The sequence below is a fragment of the Octopus bimaculoides genome, chromosome 11 (genome assembly GCF_001194135.2).
Source record: "Octopus bimaculoides isolate UCB-OBI-ISO-001 chromosome 11, ASM119413v2, whole genome shotgun sequence".
Taxonomy (NCBI): domain Eukaryota; kingdom Metazoa; phylum Mollusca; class Cephalopoda; order Octopoda; family Octopodidae; genus Octopus; species Octopus bimaculoides.
The window spans coordinates 25590765-25596543 of record NC_068991.1 but is presented as its reverse complement, the minus strand read 5'-3'; the positions used below and the strand labels follow the sequence as shown (position 1 = coordinate 25596543).

At 33.7% G+C, this 5779-nt stretch overlaps 1 protein-coding gene across 10 annotated transcripts in view; it reads left to right on the top strand.

The window, feature by feature from the left end:
• LOC106869641 (gonadotropin-releasing hormone II receptor) overlaps positions 1-5779 on the top strand; it is a 575980-nt gene that overhangs the window by 165895 nt on the left and 404306 nt on the right. For 6 of the 10 annotated variants that reach the window (XR_001409422.2, XM_014915458.2, XM_014915457.2 and 3 more), the window contains exon 2: positions 2357-2481. The exons of 2 other annotated variants lie outside the window; for them this stretch is intronic. The gene's annotated coding sequence lies outside the window, so the exon portion shown is untranslated. Of the gene's footprint in view, positions 1-2356; positions 2486-5779 lie in introns of all 10 variants that reach the window. 2 more of the 10 variants (XM_052971647.1, XM_052971644.1) reach the window with 1 other exon arrangement.

The following is a 5779-nucleotide window of genomic DNA, read 5'->3' as shown; positions in this document are numbered from 1 at the left end:
ATATATATATATATATATGTATATTTTTAATATATATATATATACATATAGGCATCTACATATGCATGTATATAGGCATATACATACATACATATATATATATATATATATATGTGTGTGTATATATATATGCACTACACGCACACATATACACACACGCGTTTCACCCACTGTACAGTACATTCGAAAGTCTCACACCTTTGCATTTTCATTTTTGTATATCTAACATAATACCCACTCTACTACTGCACTAGTAGTGGAGTAACAGCAGCAGCAGCAACAGCAGTAGGATTAGTAGTGACAGCAGCGGCAGCAGCAGCAGCAGCAGTAGTAGTAGTAGTAGTAGTAGTAGTAGTAGTAGTAGTAGTAGTAGTAGTAGTAGTAGTAGTAGTATATGATTATAAGATACAGAAACTTTATTTAGTGGAACCGTTATTACACTTAAAAATTCATGCTTTGCACTCGACTTTCTACTTTCTGTTTTTATTTTTTTAATTTATTATCTTCCCTGTTTTTTTTTTTGCTTGCTTTGTATTTACGTGTAGTACACCCAACATACATGATTACAGGTTAACACACAGCTGAATCTCACTAACTGTGGCGTCAGGTACACATCTACTCTTACATATAACATGTATAAATATAACGACTGATATTTTCAAAAACATACTTTTCTATCGTTCTCAAAACGTACCTCTCGATCTAATTTTACCTTCTAAATTTTCAACTCTGTTAGCGCTTTTTGACGCGCCTCTCTCACTCTGATTTTGGTGTATCTTCTTTTCCACATCTCGTGATTTTGTTTCGATTATTGAATAGAGACTTTTCAATATGTACATTTTCAGATTTGTCTTAAAGGATTTGTCTTAAATTTCCTAGTTCTGTCGATGTGGAAACTTTTTTCCTAATAAGTCTGGGAAAAAATGCTCTTGAAATGTTTTTCGTCTTCGATTGTCTCCTTTTGACTTCAGTCTGTCGTTTTATTTCTCAGTTCATTGTCTGCCACTCTTCGATGGTGGCAATAGCTACCAATTCCCTAACAGCAAAGCAGGGATTGCATACAAATAGTTCTGTTTGATTATATAACAATACTGTTTGGTCTGAAACGTTGGAGACCCTACAATACATCAATACTTCAATGCTTCAATCAAAATAGAGCCCGGAAATTGATAAATATTCTGTTCATTAAAATTTAAAAGAACCACAACAAGAGTAAGAAGAATATTGATTTAAATTTAATTTTGCTTGAAAACTGTAGTAATATTATTTATCTGAAATGCTTCTGGCTGGTTAAAATATTTCTGTGAATACACGTGATCAATGTCAACGGAGTTGCTACCTTCTTCAAGCTGCTTAAAAGAAGTGTGAAGCGCATTAGCTCTTTGCTAATGCAATTACTACATGAGCATTTACATGAAGATTGCTAATAATAAACTGTATTGCTTATATTTTAAAAAATGGCACCTCTACAATACATGAAAGTCCTTGTAATATTGTAATATGTAACATTGTAAAAATAAGTGCTTTAAATTTTAATTTCTTCCATTTCAACTATCAGTACATGCATACATACATACATACATACATACATACATACATACATACATACATACATAGAGAAGAGAAGGTGTGCACAGCTGTGGAAATTAGCTGCCCAGTTGATGTGAACTTAAACCTGAAGATCAGTGAAAAAGAGAAATCTGCAGTAACTTTATCCAGATTACAAGTTCAGGTTTATACCCGTAATTATTGGGGACCTGGGATATGTAACACACTGCCTAAATACCAATATTGAGAAATAAGACTTCTCAAAACCATAAAGGAGAAAGCTAATTCGAAGACTACAGATCCAACCCATCACTGGAACTGTAAAATCTAAAACTTTCCAGAAGTTTATCATTCAAATATATAGAGCATATCTAGATATGTGACTATGTGCATGAGAATACATACATAAAACATACAAATCTGCACATACATACATACATACATACATACATACATACATACAGAAATACCCTGTTGTTGATGTTGAAATTCCAATGAAGGAACCTTGGATCTAGGTTAGAAAGCGGTTCTTTCTCTATTGGCAAGAAATCTAGAAATAAACTAAATAATGACATACATACATACATACATACATACATACAGACAGACAGACAGACAGACAGACAGACAGATATTTGTGTATCGTATTTTCAGTATCATATACATTTATATTAGTGTATATAAATCAAGAACGCAATGTATGTATTCAGTGGTAGGGCATATTGTACATTGTATTTCTCTCTTTATATCTAATAATGTCTGAAAATATTTTGATATTATGATTTATTTATTTATTTATTTATTTCAGGTTTGTATTCCTATTATTTCCGGTTTGTTTGAATTCGGCAGTACCACGGGATTTTGCTATGGACGTATCCTGATGTTCCATCTTGTCTATAGTTGTATTCTAATATGGCTAGAATCGAAAATATAGTGAGTAGGTCATTTTCAAAGTTTCATGAAATCACTCTCGTTATTCATATTGTCTCCATGTACAGTTATTATTTTGGCGGAATGAAAGATGGATTTTTTTTTTTTTTGGCACTGTTAATTAAGTCTTGACATATCTCTTCGTAACTACGAGGACCGTGTGAGTTGCAAGCATTTGAACCAGATTTCCGGATGCTTATCATACCTCCATCGCCTGTCTTGAGGACCCTTTATAGGGTCGTATCTATTGCCTTCTCTCTTGACTAAAGACACAAAATCTTCTACAATCGATAATATCTATTGTACTTCGTGTATATTTGTAAGGGCTATTTGAAATTAAATAATGTGTAGAGCATGCATTTTTATGTAAGCGTGAGAAGCTCTTACACTGTGATGGCATCGTCAGCAGATTCTGTTGGCCAAACGCCCTGTAGTTTTCATATCTTTACGCTCGTTTTCCAATCACACAGATTTTAAATTTACCTTTCAGCTTTCGAGCAGTATACAAAATAGGTTGCAGTAAATATCTGACATTTTTCAATCGAATGCACAGTTACGTCAGAGTTTATTGCGTTGTGTGACTAATTTAATTTATATTATATTATTTTAAATGCTGCACAGTTGCACCGCAGGATATATCCCTAAACGAGCTGTCAATATGAGAATATAACAGTTTACGAACCTTTCGGCAGCGTATGACTCAAACCTTATGCCCTTGCGCTGTAAATCCTTACTATGACTCTAGTTTGTTGAGTTAAATTCTTTTGAAGACAGAGAAGAAAATGAATTCTTAAATGCCAAATTCAGCAGAAGTTTATTAAGCATATTGAATATTTATATTAGCCACTTGTGTCTAAAAGTAATCTTTTCCAGCTTATAGCCGACTTAAATGGATAATACTTCCTCCCCATACGTATATTATAGATCAAACAACTTTGATGCAAGCGGGAATATAAAATTAAAGCTCATAAAATAGGATTAGGGTTTTATGTATGTTTCATATTGATGAAGTAGAAATTTGCTGATTAGTTGATCATCGATATGTTTTTATTTAAAATATCCAAACTACAAAACTTTCTCCGAAAATCTTTGCCTTTAATTGCTAGTATTATAAAGCATTTGCATTCAAAATATGTAAAGCCTCAGACCAAATGTCTTGGTACAACTAACTTCTCACTTTTTGTTATAATTTCAAATCCAGCCCAAGTTAGCTTTCATTTTCATCCTTTCAAAGTCGATAAATTGGATGCAAACCCAATACTGAAGTGATTCAACTCAACTTTACGAAAGTCACTTATCACAAAATATTGGTTTCAAATTTTGACACAAGGCCAGCAATTTTGAGGTGAGGACGATGGTCGACCCCAGTATTCAACTGGCACTTATTTTATTATCACTGTGAAAGACGCAAGTTTTATATATTGTAGTAGTAGTTTTCTGATGAAGACTGACGGTTGTTCATGTATAAAAGTCTCCATTGATTCACGTTTGTGGTGATAGCCAAGTTAAAGTATGGCCCATATAATTTAGCACTATTGCTTTCTACTCAAAATCCCGGAACAGATGCTTCAGATGTTCGCGACCATCGATCTAAGTGTTCCACAAATAAACAGTCCTGGATTGAGGCTATTTTTGAATTATCGACGCCAGAATGATAAAAGCCAAATTTCGCGCTCAGGTTACTGAGAAGCGGTAAATTGTCTTGTGATATTTAATTACCCATTCCGCCGAGGTAAACTTTGTTTTTCATCCTTTTGGAGTTGATGAAATGAGTACCAGTTGAGCATTCGGGTTGATGTAAGCGACTTTTACCCGATCATTTAAATTATTTACCAATCAAGTATCAAGCTGCTGAGATGATTATATCGACTTAATTGTACCTAAATCAGAAACCATTCTAAGGCGACCATCTGGTAGAATCGTTAAAGCATCAGGAAAGTGCGTTCCGACATATGCTTTGGTTCTTTATGATCTGAGTTCAAGTCCTGCTAAAGTAGAATTTGTCCTTCACCCCTCAGCTTTTAATTCTATAAAATACCACTCAAATTTGAGGTCAATCGCATCGACTGACACCTTCCCTGAAAATTGCTGTTCTTGTGCCTAAATGAGAAACAAATTAATTACCACATAATTAGAAAAATTGAGGAGTAAAATCATTGGTGTGTTGAACACATGCCTTGTGATATTTAATTACAATCTTTACGTTCTGAAATCAAATCCCGCCGAGTTCAAATTTGCCTCATCCGTGTGGAACAATAAATTATATTACCAGTCAAGTAGAAGGGTCGATTTAATTGAGTAACTCTACTACTCCGAAAAGTCCGCCTTTGTGCTTTAACCAGGAACAATCATTAATTAAAACAGAAGCTTTGGTAGTGTTCTGCCGGACATATAAACTCCTGGTATTTAGCTACATCCATTTATGTTCTAATTTCTACTCCTGCCAGTGACAGCATTGCTTTCCATTACTTTATGCTCAATAAAGTAAGTACCAGTTATATACAGTGGGTTAATGGATTTTATCGTCTGTATGACGACATTTAAAAACTTCAAGACAATTTTAGCTATATAATTCTCATCATGTGATTTTAATATTTTTAGGTTCTAGATCAGACCCAATTAGAAGAATTATATTCGTGGATATTCAAATAGTGACCATCCAGTTCCTAGGGAAGTTTTTTGCCACGGAACGCCCTTTACAGTCCTTTTCTCAGAGAGCAGTTTGTGATTTGAGGCACATGTTTACGCTATTTTCAAGTTCAACCACCGCATAGTGAAACATACGCTGAATGTTGTGAAGTTCGATGTTGATCGAGGTCCATGTAAATCGACTATCGCTCTCCGCCTGAAATTGCTGTCCATATGCGAAAATCTGAAGCCAAGAAAGACGTCAAGATGGCAGAATCATTAACACTCAAGACTAAGGCTTAATGGCTTTTCTTCTGGATTTATGTTCTGATTCAGAACCCGCTGAGGCTGGATTTACCTTTTATCATTTCGGGATCGATAGAATAAGTACCAGTGGAGTATTGAGGTCAATGTAATCAATTTTTCTTTCCCCATAGAGAAATGACTTATCTTCTGTCAAAATTAGGAATAAGAAAGTTAGATATACCAATATTGCTAGAAAATTATTATCGGAAACCCTATATAAGTTAATCTCGCTTTAAGTTATATATTTATTAATATTTCTATTGTTCATTTCTAATTAATTGCTTTACTTTATCTTTTTGTAATAAACATACATACGTATGATATATATATATATATATATATATATATATATATATATATATATATA